Source organism: Pimephales promelas, chromosome 13, assembly GCF_988280905.1.
Source record: "Pimephales promelas chromosome 13, fPimPro1.hap1.1, whole genome shotgun sequence".
In the NCBI taxonomy this organism is placed as follows: domain Eukaryota; kingdom Metazoa; phylum Chordata; class Actinopteri; order Cypriniformes; family Leuciscidae; genus Pimephales; species Pimephales promelas.
The window spans coordinates 7,271,810-7,288,289 of NC_142781.1; the positions used below are offsets into that span (position 1 = coordinate 7,271,810).

General features: G+C 43.0%; 46 non-coding genes across 46 annotated transcripts; all 46 read left to right on the forward strand.

Moving 5' to 3' along the window:
* The first annotated feature begins 165 nt into the window (after positions 1-165).
* On the forward strand, positions 166-238 carry trnav-aac (transfer RNA valine (anticodon AAC)). The gene has a single exon. It is a non-coding gene; the product is annotated as a tRNA-Val (tRNA).
* Positions 239-361: 123 nt separating this feature from the next.
* trnav-cac (transfer RNA valine (anticodon CAC)) lies at positions 362-434 on the forward strand. The gene has a single exon. It is a non-coding gene; the product is annotated as a tRNA-Val (tRNA).
* A 265-nt stretch (positions 435-699) lies between these two features.
* Positions 700-772, forward strand: trnav-uac (transfer RNA valine (anticodon UAC)). Its single transcript has one exon. It is a non-coding gene; the product is annotated as a tRNA-Val (tRNA).
* Positions 773-991: 219 nt separating this feature from the next.
* Positions 992-1,064, forward strand: trnav-aac (transfer RNA valine (anticodon AAC)). Its single transcript has one exon. It is a non-coding gene; the product is annotated as a tRNA-Val (tRNA).
* Positions 1,065-1,187: 123 nt separating this feature from the next.
* trnav-cac (transfer RNA valine (anticodon CAC)) lies at positions 1,188-1,260 on the forward strand. Its single transcript has one exon. It is a non-coding gene; the product is annotated as a tRNA-Val (tRNA).
* Positions 1,261-1,817: 557 nt separating this feature from the next.
* trnav-aac (transfer RNA valine (anticodon AAC)) lies at positions 1,818-1,890 on the forward strand. Its single transcript has one exon. It is a non-coding gene; the product is annotated as a tRNA-Val (tRNA).
* Positions 1,891-2,013: 123 nt separating this feature from the next.
* trnav-cac (transfer RNA valine (anticodon CAC)) lies at positions 2,014-2,086 on the forward strand. The gene has a single exon. It is a non-coding gene; the product is annotated as a tRNA-Val (tRNA).
* A 265-nt stretch (positions 2,087-2,351) lies between these two features.
* On the forward strand, positions 2,352-2,424 carry trnav-uac (transfer RNA valine (anticodon UAC)). Its single transcript has one exon. It is a non-coding gene; the product is annotated as a tRNA-Val (tRNA).
* Positions 2,425-2,643: 219 nt separating this feature from the next.
* trnav-aac (transfer RNA valine (anticodon AAC)) lies at positions 2,644-2,716 on the forward strand. Its single transcript has one exon. It is a non-coding gene; the product is annotated as a tRNA-Val (tRNA).
* A 123-nt stretch (positions 2,717-2,839) lies between these two features.
* trnav-cac (transfer RNA valine (anticodon CAC)) lies at positions 2,840-2,912 on the forward strand. Its single transcript has one exon. It is a non-coding gene; the product is annotated as a tRNA-Val (tRNA).
* Positions 2,913-3,177: 265 nt separating this feature from the next.
* trnav-uac (transfer RNA valine (anticodon UAC)) lies at positions 3,178-3,250 on the forward strand. Its single transcript has one exon. It is a non-coding gene; the product is annotated as a tRNA-Val (tRNA).
* A 219-nt stretch (positions 3,251-3,469) lies between these two features.
* Positions 3,470-3,542, forward strand: trnav-aac (transfer RNA valine (anticodon AAC)). Its single transcript has one exon. It is a non-coding gene; the product is annotated as a tRNA-Val (tRNA).
* Positions 3,543-3,665: 123 nt separating this feature from the next.
* Positions 3,666-3,738, forward strand: trnav-cac (transfer RNA valine (anticodon CAC)). Its single transcript has one exon. It is a non-coding gene; the product is annotated as a tRNA-Val (tRNA).
* A 557-nt stretch (positions 3,739-4,295) lies between these two features.
* On the forward strand, positions 4,296-4,368 carry trnav-aac (transfer RNA valine (anticodon AAC)). Its single transcript has one exon. It is a non-coding gene; the product is annotated as a tRNA-Val (tRNA).
* A 123-nt stretch (positions 4,369-4,491) lies between these two features.
* Positions 4,492-4,564, forward strand: trnav-cac (transfer RNA valine (anticodon CAC)). Its single transcript has one exon. It is a non-coding gene; the product is annotated as a tRNA-Val (tRNA).
* A 265-nt stretch (positions 4,565-4,829) lies between these two features.
* Positions 4,830-4,902, forward strand: trnav-uac (transfer RNA valine (anticodon UAC)). Its single transcript has one exon. It is a non-coding gene; the product is annotated as a tRNA-Val (tRNA).
* A 219-nt stretch (positions 4,903-5,121) lies between these two features.
* On the forward strand, positions 5,122-5,194 carry trnav-aac (transfer RNA valine (anticodon AAC)). Its single transcript has one exon. It is a non-coding gene; the product is annotated as a tRNA-Val (tRNA).
* A 123-nt stretch (positions 5,195-5,317) lies between these two features.
* Positions 5,318-5,390, forward strand: trnav-cac (transfer RNA valine (anticodon CAC)). The gene has a single exon. It is a non-coding gene; the product is annotated as a tRNA-Val (tRNA).
* A 265-nt stretch (positions 5,391-5,655) lies between these two features.
* trnav-uac (transfer RNA valine (anticodon UAC)) lies at positions 5,656-5,728 on the forward strand. The gene has a single exon. It is a non-coding gene; the product is annotated as a tRNA-Val (tRNA).
* Positions 5,729-5,947: 219 nt separating this feature from the next.
* trnav-aac (transfer RNA valine (anticodon AAC)) lies at positions 5,948-6,020 on the forward strand. The gene has a single exon. It is a non-coding gene; the product is annotated as a tRNA-Val (tRNA).
* A 123-nt stretch (positions 6,021-6,143) lies between these two features.
* trnav-cac (transfer RNA valine (anticodon CAC)) lies at positions 6,144-6,216 on the forward strand. Its single transcript has one exon. It is a non-coding gene; the product is annotated as a tRNA-Val (tRNA).
* Positions 6,217-6,773: 557 nt separating this feature from the next.
* trnav-aac (transfer RNA valine (anticodon AAC)) lies at positions 6,774-6,846 on the forward strand. The gene has a single exon. It is a non-coding gene; the product is annotated as a tRNA-Val (tRNA).
* Positions 6,847-6,969: 123 nt separating this feature from the next.
* On the forward strand, positions 6,970-7,042 carry trnav-cac (transfer RNA valine (anticodon CAC)). The gene has a single exon. It is a non-coding gene; the product is annotated as a tRNA-Val (tRNA).
* A 265-nt stretch (positions 7,043-7,307) lies between these two features.
* Positions 7,308-7,380, forward strand: trnav-uac (transfer RNA valine (anticodon UAC)). Its single transcript has one exon. It is a non-coding gene; the product is annotated as a tRNA-Val (tRNA).
* A 219-nt stretch (positions 7,381-7,599) lies between these two features.
* On the forward strand, positions 7,600-7,672 carry trnav-aac (transfer RNA valine (anticodon AAC)). Its single transcript has one exon. It is a non-coding gene; the product is annotated as a tRNA-Val (tRNA).
* Positions 7,673-7,795: 123 nt separating this feature from the next.
* On the forward strand, positions 7,796-7,868 carry trnav-cac (transfer RNA valine (anticodon CAC)). The gene has a single exon. It is a non-coding gene; the product is annotated as a tRNA-Val (tRNA).
* Positions 7,869-8,133: 265 nt separating this feature from the next.
* trnav-uac (transfer RNA valine (anticodon UAC)) lies at positions 8,134-8,206 on the forward strand. The gene has a single exon. It is a non-coding gene; the product is annotated as a tRNA-Val (tRNA).
* Positions 8,207-8,960: 754 nt separating this feature from the next.
* Positions 8,961-9,033, forward strand: trnav-cac (transfer RNA valine (anticodon CAC)). The gene has a single exon. It is a non-coding gene; the product is annotated as a tRNA-Val (tRNA).
* Positions 9,034-9,590: 557 nt separating this feature from the next.
* Positions 9,591-9,663, forward strand: trnav-aac (transfer RNA valine (anticodon AAC)). Its single transcript has one exon. It is a non-coding gene; the product is annotated as a tRNA-Val (tRNA).
* A 123-nt stretch (positions 9,664-9,786) lies between these two features.
* Positions 9,787-9,859, forward strand: trnav-cac (transfer RNA valine (anticodon CAC)). The gene has a single exon. It is a non-coding gene; the product is annotated as a tRNA-Val (tRNA).
* Positions 9,860-10,416: 557 nt separating this feature from the next.
* trnav-aac (transfer RNA valine (anticodon AAC)) lies at positions 10,417-10,489 on the forward strand. Its single transcript has one exon. It is a non-coding gene; the product is annotated as a tRNA-Val (tRNA).
* Positions 10,490-10,612: 123 nt separating this feature from the next.
* Positions 10,613-10,685, forward strand: trnav-cac (transfer RNA valine (anticodon CAC)). Its single transcript has one exon. It is a non-coding gene; the product is annotated as a tRNA-Val (tRNA).
* Positions 10,686-11,242: 557 nt separating this feature from the next.
* On the forward strand, positions 11,243-11,315 carry trnav-aac (transfer RNA valine (anticodon AAC)). Its single transcript has one exon. It is a non-coding gene; the product is annotated as a tRNA-Val (tRNA).
* A 123-nt stretch (positions 11,316-11,438) lies between these two features.
* trnav-cac (transfer RNA valine (anticodon CAC)) lies at positions 11,439-11,511 on the forward strand. The gene has a single exon. It is a non-coding gene; the product is annotated as a tRNA-Val (tRNA).
* Positions 11,512-12,068: 557 nt separating this feature from the next.
* trnav-aac (transfer RNA valine (anticodon AAC)) lies at positions 12,069-12,141 on the forward strand. The gene has a single exon. It is a non-coding gene; the product is annotated as a tRNA-Val (tRNA).
* Positions 12,142-12,264: 123 nt separating this feature from the next.
* trnav-cac (transfer RNA valine (anticodon CAC)) lies at positions 12,265-12,337 on the forward strand. Its single transcript has one exon. It is a non-coding gene; the product is annotated as a tRNA-Val (tRNA).
* A 557-nt stretch (positions 12,338-12,894) lies between these two features.
* Positions 12,895-12,967, forward strand: trnav-aac (transfer RNA valine (anticodon AAC)). Its single transcript has one exon. It is a non-coding gene; the product is annotated as a tRNA-Val (tRNA).
* Positions 12,968-13,090: 123 nt separating this feature from the next.
* On the forward strand, positions 13,091-13,163 carry trnav-cac (transfer RNA valine (anticodon CAC)). The gene has a single exon. It is a non-coding gene; the product is annotated as a tRNA-Val (tRNA).
* A 265-nt stretch (positions 13,164-13,428) lies between these two features.
* On the forward strand, positions 13,429-13,501 carry trnav-uac (transfer RNA valine (anticodon UAC)). Its single transcript has one exon. It is a non-coding gene; the product is annotated as a tRNA-Val (tRNA).
* A 219-nt stretch (positions 13,502-13,720) lies between these two features.
* Positions 13,721-13,793, forward strand: trnav-uac (transfer RNA valine (anticodon UAC)). Its single transcript has one exon. It is a non-coding gene; the product is annotated as a tRNA-Val (tRNA).
* A 123-nt stretch (positions 13,794-13,916) lies between these two features.
* Positions 13,917-13,989, forward strand: trnav-cac (transfer RNA valine (anticodon CAC)). The gene has a single exon. It is a non-coding gene; the product is annotated as a tRNA-Val (tRNA).
* A 265-nt stretch (positions 13,990-14,254) lies between these two features.
* Positions 14,255-14,327, forward strand: trnav-uac (transfer RNA valine (anticodon UAC)). Its single transcript has one exon. It is a non-coding gene; the product is annotated as a tRNA-Val (tRNA).
* Positions 14,328-15,081: 754 nt separating this feature from the next.
* trnav-uac (transfer RNA valine (anticodon UAC)) lies at positions 15,082-15,154 on the forward strand. Its single transcript has one exon. It is a non-coding gene; the product is annotated as a tRNA-Val (tRNA).
* Positions 15,155-15,373: 219 nt separating this feature from the next.
* trnav-aac (transfer RNA valine (anticodon AAC)) lies at positions 15,374-15,446 on the forward strand. The gene has a single exon. It is a non-coding gene; the product is annotated as a tRNA-Val (tRNA).
* Positions 15,447-15,569: 123 nt separating this feature from the next.
* trnav-cac (transfer RNA valine (anticodon CAC)) lies at positions 15,570-15,642 on the forward strand. The gene has a single exon. It is a non-coding gene; the product is annotated as a tRNA-Val (tRNA).
* Positions 15,643-16,199: 557 nt separating this feature from the next.
* trnav-aac (transfer RNA valine (anticodon AAC)) lies at positions 16,200-16,272 on the forward strand. Its single transcript has one exon. It is a non-coding gene; the product is annotated as a tRNA-Val (tRNA).
* Positions 16,273-16,480: the final 208 nt, after the last annotated feature.

The window sequence follows — 16,480 nt, forward strand, 5'->3', positions numbered from 1 at the left end:
TTGAAATTAGGTGAGGGCAATTGTACCAAAGAGCTGTAGGCAGACTGCCATTCCGAATGAGCTCTTATCTGTTGTTTGTGGAATTTAAACAGCTTGTCACAATGCTTGCAGGAAAGATTATGGGATGGAGCCATTTTCGAAAAAGCACATGTCTTACATAAGGAGGTTTCTGTAGTGTAGTGGTGATCACGTTCGCCTAACACGCGAAAGGGCCTCGGTTCGAAACCGAGCAGAAACAGCAATTGGCTTTTGGCAGAAAATTTAAACTGTTTGCCACAACAGGAGGGCTCAGCTCACTTTTCCTTTGTACACTTTTTAACAAGCCTGCACCAGAAGATTTCTGTCTGCACATAAAGGGCTTGTTTCCGTAGTGTAGTGGTTATCACGTTCGCCTCACACGCGAAAGGTCCCCAGTTCGAAACTGGGCGGAAACTGTGGATGGTCTTTGCTAACATTTTTCAGTGGTTTTCTGTTGAGCAGGTCAGAACACTTGCAGGGCGATTTGCGGTGTAAATTCTTTAGAAAAGGACTAAAACAAAACAAATGACCATTGAAGTTTCCTGTAGAGTAATAAAAAATGTTTAGTCTGCCAACAAAAATAGCAGCTTTTTGCCATTTTAAGGACAGTGGGCAGTCTATCGTTTCAGTCGCTTTTGAACAAGCGTACGCTAAAAGAGGTCGGACTGTCTTCCAAGATAAGTTTCCGTAGTGTAGTGGTTATCACGTTCGCTTTACACGCGAAAGGTCCTCAGTTCGAAACTGGGCGGAAACAAGTAAAGGGGTTTTTAAAATACGTGCTGAAATTCGCAACAAAGTTTTTGGACTATTGAAATTAGGTGAGGGCAATTGTACCAAAGAGCTGTAGGCAGACTGCCATTCCGAATGAGCTCTTATCTGTTGTTTGTGGAATTTAAACAGCTTGTCACAATGCTTGCAGGAAAGATTATGGGATGGAGCCATTTTCGAAAAAGCACATATCTTACATAAGGAGGTTTCTGTAGTGTAGTGGTGATCACGTTCGCCTAACACGCGAAAGGGCCTCGGTTCGAAACCGAGCAGAAACAGCAATTGGCTTTTGGCAGAAAATTTAAACTGTTTGCCACAACAGGAGGGCTCAGCTCACTTTTCCTTTGTACACTTTTTAACAAGCCTGCACCAGAAGATTTCTGTCTGCACATAAAGGGCTTGTTTCCGTAGTGTAGTGGTTATCACGTTCGCCTCACACGCGAAAGGTCCCCAGTTCGAAACTGGGCGGAAACTGTGGATGGTCTTTGCTAACATTTTTCAGTGGTTTTCTGTAGAGCAGGTCAGAACACTTGCAGGGCGATTTGCGGTGTAAATTCTTTAGAAAAGGACTAAAACAAAACAAATGACCATTGAAGTTTCCTGTAGAGTAATAAAAAATGTTAAGTCTGCCAACAAAAATAGCAGCTTTTTGCCATTTTAAGGACAGTGGGCAGTCTATCGTTTCAGTCGCTTTTGAACAAGCGCACGCTAAAAGAGGTCGGACTGTCTTCCAAGTTAAGTTTCCGTAGTGTAGTGGTTATCACGTTCGCTTTACACGCGAAAGGTCCTCAGTCCGAAACTGGGCGGAAACAAGTAAAGGGGATTATAATATACGTGCTGAAATTCGCAACAAAGTTTTTGGACTATTGAAATTAGGTGAGGGCAATTGTACCAAAGAGCTGTAGGCAGACTGCCATTCCGAATGAGCTCTTATCTGTTGTTTGTGGAATTTAAACAGCTTGTCACAATGCTTGCAGGAAAGATTATGGGATGGAGCCATTTTCGAAAAAGCACATGTCTTACATAAGGAGGTTTCTGTAGTGTAGTGGTGATCACGTTCGCCTAACACGCGAAAGGGCCTCGGTTCGAAACCGAGCAGAAACAGCAATTGGCTTTTGGCAGAAAATTTAAACTGTTTGCCACAACAGGAGGGCTCAGCTCACTTTTCCTTTGTACACTTTTTAACAAGCCTGCACCAGAAGATTTCTGTCTGCACATAAAGGGCTTGTTTCCGTAGTGTAGTGGTTATCACGTTCGCCTCACACGCGAAAGGTCCCCAGTTCGAAACTGGGCGGAAACTGTGGATGGTCTTTGCTAACATTTTTCAGTGGTTTTCTGTTGAGCAGGTCAGAACACTTGCAGGGCGATTTGCGGTGTAAATTCTTTAGAAAAGGACTAAAACAAAACAAATGACCATTGAAGTTTCCTGTAGAGTAATAAAAAATGTTTAGTCTGCCAACAAAAATAGCAGCTTTTTGCCATTTTAAGGACAGTGGGCAGTCTATCGTTTCAGTCGCTTTTGAACAAGCGTACGCTAAAAGAGGTCGGACTGTCTTCCAAGATAAGTTTCCGTAGTGTAGTGGTTATCACGTTCGCTTTACACGCGAAAGGTCCTCAGTTCGAAACTGGGCGGAAACAAGTAAAGGGGTTTTTAAAATACGTGCTGAAATTCGCAACAAAGTTTTTGGACTATTGAAATTAGGTGAGGGCAATTGTACCAAAGAGCTGTAGGCAGACTGCCATTCCGAATGAGCTCTTATCTGTTGTTTGTGGAATTTAAACAGCTTGTCACAATGCTTGCAGGAAAGATTATGGGATGGAGCCATTTTCGAAAAAGCACATATCTTACATAAGGAGGTTTCTGTAGTGTAGTGGTGATCACGTTCGCCTAACACGCGAAAGGGCCTCGGTTCGAAACCGAGCAGAAACAGCAATTGGCTTTTGGCAGAAAATTTAAACTGTTTGCCACAACAGGAGGGCTCAGCTCACTTTTCCTTTGTACACTTTTTAACAAGCCTGCACCAGAAGATTTCTGTCTGCACATAAAGGGCTTGTTTCCGTAGTGTAGTGGTTATCACGTTCGCCTCACACGCGAAAGGTCCCCAGTTCGAAACTGGGCGGAAACTGTGGATGGTCTTTGCTAACATTTTTCAGTGGTTTTCTGTTGAGCAGGTCAGAACACTTGCAGGGCGATTTGCGGTGTAAATTCTTTAGAAAAGGACTAAAACAAAACAAATGACCATTGAAGTTTCCTGTAGAGTAATAAAAAATGTTTAGTCTGCCAACAAAAATAGCAGCTTTTTGCCATTTTAAGGACAGTGGGCAGTCTATCGTTTCAGTCGCTTTTGAACAAGCGTACGCTAAAAGAGGTCGGACTGTCTTCCAAGATAAGTTTCCGTAGTGTAGTGGTTATCACGTTCGCTTTACACGCGAAAGGTCCTCAGTTCGAAACTGGGCGGAAACAAGTAAAGGGGTTCTTAATATACGTGCTGAAATTCGCAACAAAGTTTTTGGACTATTGAAATTAGGTGAGGGCAATTGTACCAAAGAGCTGTAGGCAGACTGCCATTCCGAATGAGCTCTTATCTGTTGTTTGTGGAATTTAAACAGCTTGTCACAATGCTTGCAGGAAAGATTATGGGATGGAGCCATTTTCAAAAAAGCACATATCTTACATAAGGAGGTTTCTGTAGTGTAGTGGTGATCACGTTCGCCTAACACGCGAAAGGGCCTCGGTTCGAAACCGAGCAGAAACAGCAATTGGCTTTTGGCAGAAAATTTAAACTGTTTGCCACAACAGGAGGGCTCAGCTCACTTTTCCTTTGTACACTTTTTAACAAGCCTGCACCAGAAGATTTCTGTCTGCACATAAAGGGCTTGTTTCCGTAGTGTAGTGGTTATCACGTTCGCCTCACACGCGAAAGGTCCCCAGTTCGAAACTGGGCGGAAACTGTGGATGGTCTTTGCTAACATTTTTCAGTGGTTTTCTGTAGAGCAGGTCAGAACACTTGCAGGGCGATTTGCGGTGTAAATTCTTTAGAAAAGGACTAAAACAAAACAAATGACCATTGAAGTTTCCTGTAGAGTAATAAAAAATGTTAAGTCTGCCAACAAAAATAGCAGCTTTTTGCCATTTTAAGGACAGTGGGCAGTCTATCGTTTCAGTCGCTTTTGAACAAGCGCACGCTAAAAGAGGTCGGACTGTCTTCCAAGTTAAGTTTCCGTAGTGTAGTGGTTATCACGTTCGCTTTACACGCGAAAGGTCCTCAGTCCGAAACTGGGCGGAAACAAGTAAAGGGGATTATAATATACGTGCTGAAATTCGCAACAAAGTTTTTGGACTATTGAAATTAGGTGAGGGCAATTGTACCAAAGAGCTGTAGGCAGACTGCCATTCCGAATGAGCTCTTATCTGTTGTTTGTGGAATTTAAACAGCTTGTCACAATGCTTGCAGGAAAGATTATGGGATGGAGCCATTTTCGAAAAAGCACATGTCTTACATAAGGAGGTTTCTGTAGTGTAGTGGTGATCACGTTCGCCTAACACGCGAAAGGGCCTCGGTTCGAAACCGAGCAGAAACAGCAATTGGCTTTTGGCAGAAAATTTAAACTGTTTGCCACAACAGGAGGGCTCAGCTCACTTTTCCTTTGTACACTTTTTAACAAGCCTGCACCAGAAGATTTCTGTCTGCACATAAAGGGCTTGTTTCCGTAGTGTAGTGGTTATCACGTTCGCCTCACACGCGAAAGGTCCCCAGTTCGAAACTGGGCGGAAACTGTGGATGGTCTTTGCTAACATTTTTCAGTGGTTTTCTGTTGAGCAGGTCAGAACACTTGCAGGGCGATTTGCGGTGTAAATTCTTTAGAAAAGGACTAAAACAAAACAAATGACCATTGAAGTTTCCTGTAGAGTAATAAAAAATGTTTAGTCTGCCAACAAAAATAGCAGCTTTTTGCCATTTTAAGGACAGTGGGCAGTCTATCGTTTCAGTCGCTTTTGAACAAGCGTACGCTAAAAGAGGTCGGACTGTCTTCCAAGATAAGTTTCCGTAGTGTAGTGGTTATCACGTTCGCTTTACACGCGAAAGGTCCTCAGTTCGAAACTGGGCGGAAACAAGTAAAGGGGTTTTTAAAATACGTGCTGAAATTCGCAACAAAGTTTTTGGACTATTGAAATTAGGTGAGGGCAATTGTACCAAAGAGCTGTAGGCAGACTGCCATTCCGAATGAGCTCTTATCTGTTGTTTGTGGAATTTAAACAGCTTGTCACAATGCTTGCAGGAAAGATTATGGGATGGAGCCATTTTCGAAAAAGCACATATCTTACATAAGGAGGTTTCTGTAGTGTAGTGGTGATCACGTTCGCCTAACACGCGAAAGGGCCTCGGTTCGAAACCGAGCAGAAACAGCAATTGGCTTTTGGCAGAAAATTTAAACTGTTTGCCACAACAGGAGGGCTCAGCTCACTTTTCCTTTGTACACTTTTTAACAAGCCTGCACCAGAAGATTTCTGTCTGCACATAAAGGGCTTGTTTCCGTAGTGTAGTGGTTATCACGTTCGCCTCACACGCGAAAGGTCCCCAGTTCGAAACTGGGCGGAAACTGTGGATGGTCTTTGCTAACATTTTTCAGTGGTTTTCTGTTGAGCAGGTCAGAACACTTGCAGGGCGATTTGCGGTGTAAATTCTTTAGAAAAGGACTAAAACAAAACAAATGACCATTGAAGTTTCCTGTAGAGTAATAAAAAATGTTTAGTCTGCCAACAAAAATAGCAGCTTTTTGCCATTTTAAGGACAGTGGGCAGTCTATCGTTTCAGTCGCTTTTGAACAAGCGTACGCTAAAAGAGGTCGGACTGTCTTCCAAGATAAGTTTCCGTAGTGTAGTGGTTATCACGTTCGCTTTACACGCGAAAGGTCCTCAGTTCGAAACTGGGCGGAAACAAGTAAAGGGGTTCTTAATATACGTGCTGAAATTCGCAACAAAGTTTTTGGACTATTGAAATTAGGTGAGGGCAATTGTACCAAAGAGCTGTAGGCAGACTGCCATTCCGAATGAGCTCTTATCTGTTGTTTGTGGAATTTAAACAGCTTGTCACAATGCTTGCAGGAAAGATTATGGGATGGAGCCATTTTCGAAAAAGCACATATCTTACATAAGGAGGTTTCTGTAGTGTAGTGGTGATCACGTTCGCCTAACACGCGAAAGGGCCTCGGTTCGAAACCGAGCAGAAACAGCAATTGGCTTTTGGCAGAAAATTTAAACTGTTTGCCACAACAGGAGGGCTCAGCTCACTTTTCCTTTGTACACTTTTTAACAAGCCTGCACCAGAAGATTTCTGTCTGCACATAAAGGGCTTGTTTCCGTAGTGTAGTGGTTATCACGTTCGCCTCACACGCGAAAGGTCCCCAGTTCGAAACTGGGCGGAAACTGTGGATGGTCTTTGCTAACATTTTTCAGTGGTTTTCTGTAGAGCAGGTCAGAACACTTGCAGGGCGATTTGCGGTGTAAATTCTTTAGAAAAGGACTAAAACAAAACAAATGACCATTGAAGTTTCCTGTAGAGTAATAAAAAATGTTAAGTCTGCCAACAAAAATAGCAGCTTTTTGCCATTTTAAGGACAGTGGGCAGTCTATCGTTTCAGTCGCTTTTGAACAAGCGCACGCTAAAAGAGGTCGGACTGTCTTCCAAGTTAAGTTTCCGTAGTGTAGTGGTTATCACGTTCGCTTTACACGCGAAAGGTCCTCAGTCCGAAACTGGGCGGAAACAAGTAAAGGGGATTATAATATACGTGCTGAAATTCGCAACAAAGTTTTTGGACTATTGAAATTAGGTGAGGGCAATTGTACCAAAGAGCTGTAGGCAGACTGCCATTCCGAATGAGCTCTTATCTGTTGTTTGTGGAATTTAAACAGCTTGTCACAATGCTTGCAGGAAAGATTATGGGATGGAGCCATTTTCGAAAAAGCACATGTCTTACATAAGGAGGTTTCTGTAGTGTAGTGGTGATCACGTTCGCCTAACACGCGAAAGGGCCTCGGTTCGAAACCGAGCAGAAACAGCAATTGGCTTTTGGCAGAAAATTTAAACTGTTTGCCACAACAGGAGGGCTCAGCTCACTTTTCCTTTGTACACTTTTTAACAAGCCTGCACCAGAAGATTTCTGTCTGCACATAAAGGGCTTGTTTCCGTAGTGTAGTGGTTATCACGTTCGCCTCACACGCGAAAGGTCCCCAGTTCGAAACTGGGCGGAAACTGTGGATGGTCTTTGCTAACATTTTTCAGTGGTTTTCTGTTGAGCAGGTCAGAACACTTGCAGGGCGATTTGCGGTGTAAATTCTTTAGAAAAGGACTAAAACAAAACAAATGACCATTGAAGTTTCCTGTAGAGTAATAAAAAATGTTTAGTCTGCCAACAAAAATAGCAGCTTTTTGCCATTTTAAGGACAGTGGGCAGTCTATCGTTTCAGTCGCTTTTGAACAAGCGTACGCTAAAAGAGGTCGGACTGTCTTCCAAGATAAGTTTCCGTAGTGTAGTGGTTATCACGTTCGCTTTACACGCGAAAGGTCCTCAGTTCGAAACTGGGCGGAAACAAGTAAAGGGGTTTTTAAAATACGTGCTGAAATTCGCAACAAAGTTTTTGGACTATTGAAATTAGGTGAGGGCAATTGTACCAAAGAGCTGTAGGCAGACTGCCATTCCGAATGAGCTCTTATCTGTTGTTTGTGGAATTTAAACAGCTTGTCACAATGCTTGCAGGAAAGATTATGGGATGGAGCCATTTTCGAAAAAGCACATATCTTACATAAGGAGGTTTCTGTAGTGTAGTGGTGATCACGTTCGCCTAACACGCGAAAGGGCCTCGGTTCGAAACCGAGCAGAAACAGCAATTGGCTTTTGGCAGAAAATTTAAACTGTTTGCCACAACAGGAGGGCTCAGCTCACTTTTCCTTTGTACACTTTTTAACAAGCCTGCACCAGAAGATTTCTGTCTGCACATAAAGGGCTTGTTTCCGTAGTGTAGTGGTTATCACGTTCGCCTCACACGCGAAAGGTCCCCAGTTCGAAACTGGGCGGAAACTGTGGATGGTCTTTGCTAACATTTTTCAGTGGTTTTCTGTTGAGCAGGTCAGAACACTTGCAGGGCGATTTGCGGTGTAAATTCTTTAGAAAAGGACTAAAACAAAACAAATGACCATTGAAGTTTCCTGTAGAGTAATAAAAAATGTTAAGTCTGCCAACAAAAATAGCAGCTTTTTGCCATTTTAAGGACAGTGGGCAGTCTATCGTTTCAGTCGCTTTTGAACAAGCGTACGCTAAAACAGGTCGGACTGTCTTCCAAGTTAAGTTTCCGTAGTGTAGTGGTTATCACGTTCGCTTTACACGCGAAAGGTCCTCAGTTCGAAACTGGGCGGAAACAAGTAAAGGGGTTTTTAATATACGTGCTGAAATTCGCAACAAAGTTTTTGGACTATTGAAATTAGGTGAGGGCAATTGTACCAAAGAGCTGTAGGCAGACTGCCATTCCGAATGAGCTCTTATCTGTTGTTTGTGGAATTTAAACAGCTTGTCACAATGCTTGCAGGAAAGATTATGGGATGGAGCCATTTTCGAAAAAGCACATATCTTACATAAGGAGGTTTTTGTAGTGTAGTGGTGATCACGTTCGCCTAACACGCGAAAGGGCCTCGGTTCGAAACCGAGCAGAAACAGCAATTGGCTTTTGGCAGAAAATTTAAACTGTTTGCCACAACAGGAGGGCTCAGCTCACTTTTCCTTGGTACACTTTTTAACAAGCCTGCACCAGAAGATTTCTGTCTGCACCTGAAGGGCTTGTTTCCGTAGTGTGGTGGTTATCACGTTCGCCTCACACGCGAAAGGTCCCCAGTTCGAAACTGGGCGGAAACTGTGGATGGTCTTTGCTAACATTTTTTCAGTGGTTTTCTGTTGAGCGGGTCAGAACACTTGCAGGGCGATTTGTGGTGTAAATTCTTTAGAAAAGGACTAAAACAAAACAAATGACCATTGAAGTTTCCTGTAGAGTAATAAAAAATGTTTAGTCTGCCAACAAAAATAGCAGCTTTTTGCCATTTTAAGGACAGTGGGCAGTCTATCGTTTCAGTCGCTTTTGAACAAGCGTACGCTAAAAGAGGTCGGACTGTCTTCCAAGATAAGTTTCCGTAGTGTAGTGGTTATCACGTTCGCCTCACACGCGAAAGGTCCCCAGTTCGAAACTGGGCGGAAACTGTGGATGGTCTTTGCTAACATTTTTCAGTGGTTTTCTGTAGAGCAGGTCAGAACACTTGCAGGGCGATTTGCGGTGTAAATTCTTTAGAAAAGGACTAAAACAAAACAAATGACCATTGAAGTTTCCTGTAGAGTAATAAAAAATGTTAAGTCTGCCAACAAAAATAGCAGCTTTTTGCCATTTTAAGGACAGTGGGCAGTCTATCGTTTCAGTCGCTTTTGAACAAGCGCACGCTAAAAGAGGTCGGACTGTCTTCCAAGTTAAGTTTCCGTAGTGTAGTGGTTATCACGTTCGCTTTACACGCGAAAGGTCCTCAGTCCGAAACTGGGCGGAAACAAGTAAAGGGGATTTTAATATACGTGCTGAAATTCGCAACAAAGTTTTTGGACTATTGAAATTAGGTGAGGGCAATTGTACCAAAGAGCTGTAGGCAGACTGCCATTCCGAATGAGCTCTTATCTGTTGTTTGTGGAATTTAAACAGCTTGTCACAATGCTTGCAGGAAAGATTATGGGATGGAGCCATTTTCGAAAAAGCACATATCTTACATAAGGAGGTTTCTGTAGTGTAGTGGTGATCACGTTCGCCTAACACGCGAAAGGGCCTCGGTTCGAAACCGAGCAGAAACAGCATTTGGCTTTTGGCAGAAAATTTAAACTGTTTGCCACAACAGGAGGGCTCAGCTCACTTTTCCTTTGTACACTTTTTAACAAGCCTGCACCAGAAGATTTCTGTCTGCACATAAAGGGCTTGTTTCCGTAGTGTAGTGGTTATCACGTTCGCCTCACACGCGAAAGGTCCCCAGTTCGAAACTGGGCGGAAACTGTGGATGGTCTTTGCTAACATTTTTCAGTGGTTTTCTGTTGAGCAGGTCAGAACACTTGCAGGGCGATTTGCGGTGTAAATTCTTTAGAAAAGGACTAAAACAAAACAAATGACCATTGAAGTTTCCTGTAGAGTAATAAAAAATGTTAAGTCTGCCAACAAAAATAGCAGCTTTTTGCCATTTTAAGGACAGTGGGCAGTCTATCGTTTCAGTCGCTTTTGAACAAGCGTACGCTAAAAGAGGTCGGACTGTCTTCCAAGTTAAATTTCCGTAGTGTAGTGGTTATCACGTTCGCTTTACACGTGAAAGGTCCTCAGTTCGAAACTGGGCGGAAACAAGTAAAGGGGTTTTTAATATACGTGCTGAAATTCGCAACAATTTTTTTGGACTATTGAAATTAGGTGAGAACAATTGTACCAAAGAGCTGTAGGCAGACTGCCATTCCGAATGAGCTCTTATCTGTTGTTTGTGGAATTTAAACAGCTTGTCACAATGCTTGCAGGAAAGATTATGGGATGGAGCCATTTTCGAAAAAGCACATATCTTACATAAGGAGGTTTCTGTAGTGTAGTGGTGATCACGTTCGCCTAACACGCGAAAGGGCCTCGGTTCGAAACCGAGCAGAAACAGCAATTGACTTTTGGCAGAAAATTTAAACTGTTTGCCACAACAGGAGGGCTCAGCTCACTTTTCCTTTGTACACTTTTTAACAAGCCTGCACCAGAAGATTTCTGTCTGCACATAAAGGGCTTGTTTCCGTAGTGTAGTGGTTATCACGTTCGCCTCACACGCGAAAGGTCCCCAGTTCGAAACTGGGCGGAAACTGTGGATGGTCTTTGCTAACATTTTTCAGTGGTTTTCTGTAGAGCAGGTCAGAACACTTGCAGGGCGATTTGCGGTGTAAATTCTTTAGAAAAGGACTAAAACAAAACAAATGACCATTGAAGTTTCCTGTAGAGTAATAAAAAATGTTAAGTCTGCCAACAAAAATAGCAGCTTTTTGCCATTTTAAGGACAGTGGGCAGTCTATCGTTTCAGTCGCTTTTGAACAAGCGCACGCTAAAAGAGGTCGGACTGTCTTCCAAGTTAAGTTTCCGTAGTGTAGTGGTTATCACGTTCGCTTTACACGCGAAAGGTCCTCAGTCCGAAACTGGGCGGAAACAAGTAAAGGGGATTTTAATATACGTGCTGAAATTCGCAACAAAGTTTTTGGACTATTGAAATTAGGTGAGGGCAATTGTACCAAAGAGCTGTAGGCAGACTGCCATTCCGAATGAGCTCTTATCTGTTGTTTGTGGAATTTAAACAGCTTGTCACAATGCTTGCAGGAAAGATTATGGGATGGAGCCATTTTCGAAAAAGCACATATCTTACATAAGGAGGTTTCTGTAGTGTAGTGGTGATCACGTTCGCCTAACACGCGAAAGGGCCTCGGTTCGAAACCGAGCAGAAACAGCAATTGGCTTTTGGCAGAAAATTTAAACTGTTTGCCACAACAGGAGGGCTCAGCTCACTTTTCCTTTGTACACTTTTTAACAAGCCTGCACCAGAAGATTTCTGTCTGCACATAAAGGGCTTGTTTCCGTAGTGTAGTGGTTATCACGTTCGCCTCACACGCGAAAGGTCCCCAGTTCGAAACTGGGCGGAAACTGTGGATGGTCTTTGCTAACATTTTTCAGTGGTTTTCTGTTGAGCAGGTCAGAACACTTGCAGGGCGATTTGCGGTGTAAATTCTTTAGAAAAGGACTAAAACAAAACAAATGACCATTGAAGTTTCCTGTAGAGTAATAAAAAATGTTAAGTCTGCCAACAAAAATAGCAGCTTTTTGCCATTTTAAGGACAGTGGGCAGTCTATCGTTTCAGTCGCTTTTGAACAAGCGTACGCTAAAAGAGGTCGGACTGTCTTCCAAGTTAAATTTCCGTAGTGTAGTGGTTATCACGTTCGCTTTACACGTGAAAGGTCCTCAGTTCGAAACTGGGCGGAAACAAGTAAAGGGGTTTTTAATATACGTGCTGAAATTCGCAACAATTTTTTTGGACTATTGAAATTAGGTGAGAACAATTGTACCAAAGAGCTGTAGGCAGACTGCCATTCCGAATGAGCTCTTATCTGTTGTTTGTGGAATTTAAACAGCTTGTCACAATGCTTGCAGGAAAGATTATGGGATGGAGCCATTTTCGAAAAAGCACATATCTTACATAAGGAGGTTTCTGTAGTGTAGTGGTGATCACGTTCGCCTAACACGCGAAAGGGCCTCGGTTCGAAACCGAGCAGAAACAGCAATTGGCTTTTGGCAGAAAATTTAAACTGTTTGCCACAACAGGAGGGCTCAGCTCACTTTTCCTTGGTACACTTTTTAACAAGCCTGCACCAGAAGATTTCTGTCTGCACCTAAAGGGCTTGTTTCCGTAGTGTAGTGGTTATCACGTTCGCCTCACACGCGAAAGGTCCCCAGTTCGAAACTGGGCGGAAACTGTGGATGATCTTTGCTAACATTTTTCAGTGGTTTTCTGTTGAGCAGGTCAGAACACTTGCAGGGCGATTTGCGGTGTAAATTCTTTAGAAAAGGACTAAAACAAAACAAATGACCATTGAAGTTTCCTGTAGAGTAATAAAAAATGTTAAGTCTGCCAACAAAAATAGCAGCTTTTTGCCATTTTAAGGACAGTGGGCAGTCTATCGTTTCAGTCGCTTTTGAACAAGCGTACGCTAAAAGAGGTCGGACTGTCTTCCAAGTTAAATTTCCGTAGTGTAGTGGTTATCACGTTCGCTTTACACGTGAAAGGTCCTCAGTTCGAAACTGGGCGGAAACAAGTAAAGGGGTTTTTAATATACGTGCTGAAATTCGCAACAAAGTTTTTGGACTATTGAAATTAGGTGAGGGCAATTGTACCAAAGAGCTGTAGGCAGATTGCCATTCCGAATGAGCTCTTATCTGTTGTTTGTGGAATTTAAACAGCTTGTCACAATGCTTGAAGGAAAGATTATGGGATGGAGCCATTTTCGAAAAAGCACATATCTTACATAAGGAGGTTTCTGTAGTGTAGTGGTGATCACGTTCGCCTAACACGCGAAAGGGCCTCGGTTCGAAACCGAGCAGAAACAGCAATTGGCTTTTGGCAGAAAATTTAAACTGTTTGCCACAACAGGAGGGCTCAGCTCACTTTTCCTTTGTACACTTTTTAACAAGCCTGCACCAGACGATTTCTGTCTGCACATAAAGGGCTTGTTTCCGTAGTGTAGTGGTTATCACGTTCGCCTCACACGCGAAAGGTCCCCAGTTCGAAACTGGGCGGAAACTGTGGATGGTCTTTGTTAACATTTTTCAGTGGTTTTCTGTTGAGCAGGTCAGAACACTTGCAGGGCGATTTGCGGTGTAAATTCTTTAGAAAAGGACTAAAACAAAACAAATGACCATTGAAGTTTCCTGTAGAGTAATAAAAAATGTTAAGTCTGCCAACAAAAATAGCAGCTTTTTGCCATTTTAAGGACAGTGGGCAGTCTATCGTTTCAGTCGCTTTTGAACAAGCGTTCGCTAAAAGAGGTCGGACTGTCTTCCAAGTTAAGTTTCCGTAGTGTAGTGGTTATCACGTTCGCTTTACACGCGAAAGGTCCTCAGTTCGAAACTGGGCGGAAACAAGTAAAGGGGTTTTTAATATACGTGCTGAAATTTGCAACAAAGTTTTTGGACTATTGAAATTAGGTGAGGGCAATTGTACCAAAGAGCTGTAGGCAGACTGCCATTCCGAATGAGCTCTTATCTGTTGTTTGTGGAATTTAAACAGCTTGTCACAATGCTTGCAGGAAAGATTATGGGATGGAGCCATTTTCGAAAAAGCACATATCTTACATAAGGAGGTTTCTGTAGTGTAGTGGTGATCACGTTCGCCTTACACGCGAAAGGGCCTCGGTTCGAAACCGAGCAGAAACAGCAATTGGCTTTTGGCAGAAAATTTAAACTGTTTGCCACAACAGGAGGGCTCAGCTCACTTTTCCTTTGTACACTTTTTAACAAGCCTGCACCAGAAGATTTCTGTCTGCACATAAAGGGCTTGTTTCCGTAGTGTAGTGGTTATCACGTTCGCCTCACACGCGAAAGGTCCCCAGTTCGAAACTGGGCGGAAACTGTGGATGGTCTTTGCTAACATTTTTCAGTGGTTTTCTGTTGAGCAGGTCAGAACACTTGCAGGGCGATTTGCGGTGTAAATTCTTTAGAAAAGGACTAAAACAAAACAAATGACCATTGAAGTTTCCTGTAGAGTAATAAAAAATGTTAAGTCTGCCAACAAAAATAGCAGCTTTTTGCCATTTTAAGGACAGTGGGCAGTCTATCGTTTCAGTCGCTTTTGAACAAGCGTACGCTAAAACAGGTCGGACTGTCTTCCAAGTTAAGTTTCCGTAGTGTAGTGGTTATCACGTTCGCTTTACACGCGAAAGGTCCTCAGTTCGAAACTGGGCGGAAACAAGTAAAGGGGTTTTTAATATACGTGCTGAAATTCGCAACAAAGTTTTTGGACTATTGAAATTAGGTGAGGGCAATTGTACCAAAGAGCTGTAGGCAGACTGCCATTCCGAATGAGCTCTTATCTGTTGTTTGTGGAATTTAAACAGCTTGTCACAATGCTTGCAGGAAAGATTATGGGATGGAGCCATTTTCGAAAAAGCACATATCTTACATAAGGAGGTTTTTGTAGTGTAGTGGTGATCACGTTCGCCTAACACGCGAAAGGGCCTCGGTTCGAAACCGAGCAGAAACAGCAATTGGCTTTTGGCAGAAAATTTAAACTGTTTGCCACAACAGGAGGGCTCAGCTCACTTTTCCTTGGTACACTTTTTAACAAGCCTGCACCAGAAGATTTCTGTCTGCACCTGAAGGGCTTGTTTCCGTAGTGTGGTGGTTATCACGTTCGCCTCACACGCGAAAGGTCCCCAGTTCGAAACTGGGCGGAAACTGTGGATGGTCTTTGCTAACATTTTTTCAGTGGTTTTCTGTTGAGCGGGTCAGAACACTTGCAGGGCGATTTGTGGTGTAAATTCTTTAGAAAAGGACTAAAACAAAACAAATGACCATTGAAGTTTCCTGTAGAGTAATAAAAAATGTTTAGTCTGCCAACAAAAATAGCAGCTTTTTGCCATTTTAAGGACAGTGGGCAGTCTATCGTTTCAGTCGCTTTTGAACAAGCGTACGCTAAAAGAGGTCGGACTGTCTTCCAAGATAAGTTTCCGTAGTGTAGTGGTTATCACGTTCGCTTTACACGCGAAAGGTCCTCAGTTCGAAACTGGGCGGAAACAAGTAAAGGGGTTTTTAATATACGTGCTGAAATTCGCAACAAATTTTTTGGACTATTGAAATTAGGTGAGGGCAATTGTACCAAAGAGCTGTAGGCAGACTGCCATTCCGAATGAGCTCTTATCTGTTGTTTGTGGAATTTAAACAGCTTGTCACAATGCTTGCAGGAAAGATTATGGGATGGAGCCATTTTCGAAAAAGCACATATCTTACATAAGGAGGTTTCTGTAGTGTAGTGGTGATCACGTTCGCCTAACACGCGAAAGGGCCTCGGTTCGAAACCGAGCAGAAACAGCAATTGGCTTTTGGCAGAAAATTTAAACTGTTTGCCACAACAGGAGGGCTCAGCTCACTTTTCCTTTGTACACTTTTTAACAAGCCTGCACCAGAAGATTTCTGTCTGCACATAAAGGGCTTGTTTCCGTAGTGTAGTGGTTATCACGTTCGCCTCACACGCGAAAGGTCCCCAGTTCGAAACTGGGCGGAAACTGTGGATGGTCTTTGCTAACATTTTTCAGTGGTTTTCTGTAGAGCAGGTCAGAACACTTGCAGGGCGATTTGCGGTGTAAATTCTTTAGAAAAGGACTAAAACAAAACAAATGACCATTGAAGTTTCCTGTAGAGTAATAAAAAATGTTAAGTCTGCCAACAAAAATAGCAGCTTTTTGCCATTTTAAGGACAGTGGGCAGTCTATCGTTTCAGTCGCTTTTGAACAAGCGCACGCTAAAAGAGGTCGGACTGTCTTCCAAGTTAAGTTTCCGTAGTGTAGTGGTTATCACGTTCGCTTTACACGCGAAAGGTCCTCAGTCCGAAACTGGGCGGAAACAAGTAAAGGGGATTTTAATATACGTGCTGAAATTCGCAACAAAGTTTTTGGACTATTGAAATTAGGTGAGGGCAATTGTACTAAAGAGCTGTAGGCAGACTGCCATTCCGAATGAGCTCTTATCTGTTGTTTGTGGAATTTAAACAGCTTGTCACAATGCTTGCAGGAAAGATTATGGGATGGAGCCATTTTCGAAAAAGCACATGTCTTACATAAGGAGGTTTCTGTAGTGTAGTGGTGATCACGTTCGCCTAACACGCGAAAGGGCCTCGGTTCGAAACCGAGCAGAAACAGCAATTGGCTTTTGGCAGAAAATTTAAACTGTTTGCCACAACAGGAGGGCTCAGCTCACTTTTCCTTTGTACACTTTTTAACAAGCCTGCACCAGAAGATTTCTGTCTGCACATAAAGGGCTTGTTTCCGTAGTGTGGTGGTTATCACGTTCGCCTCACACGCGAAAGGTCCCCAGTTCGAAACTGGGCGGCAACTGTGGATGGTCTT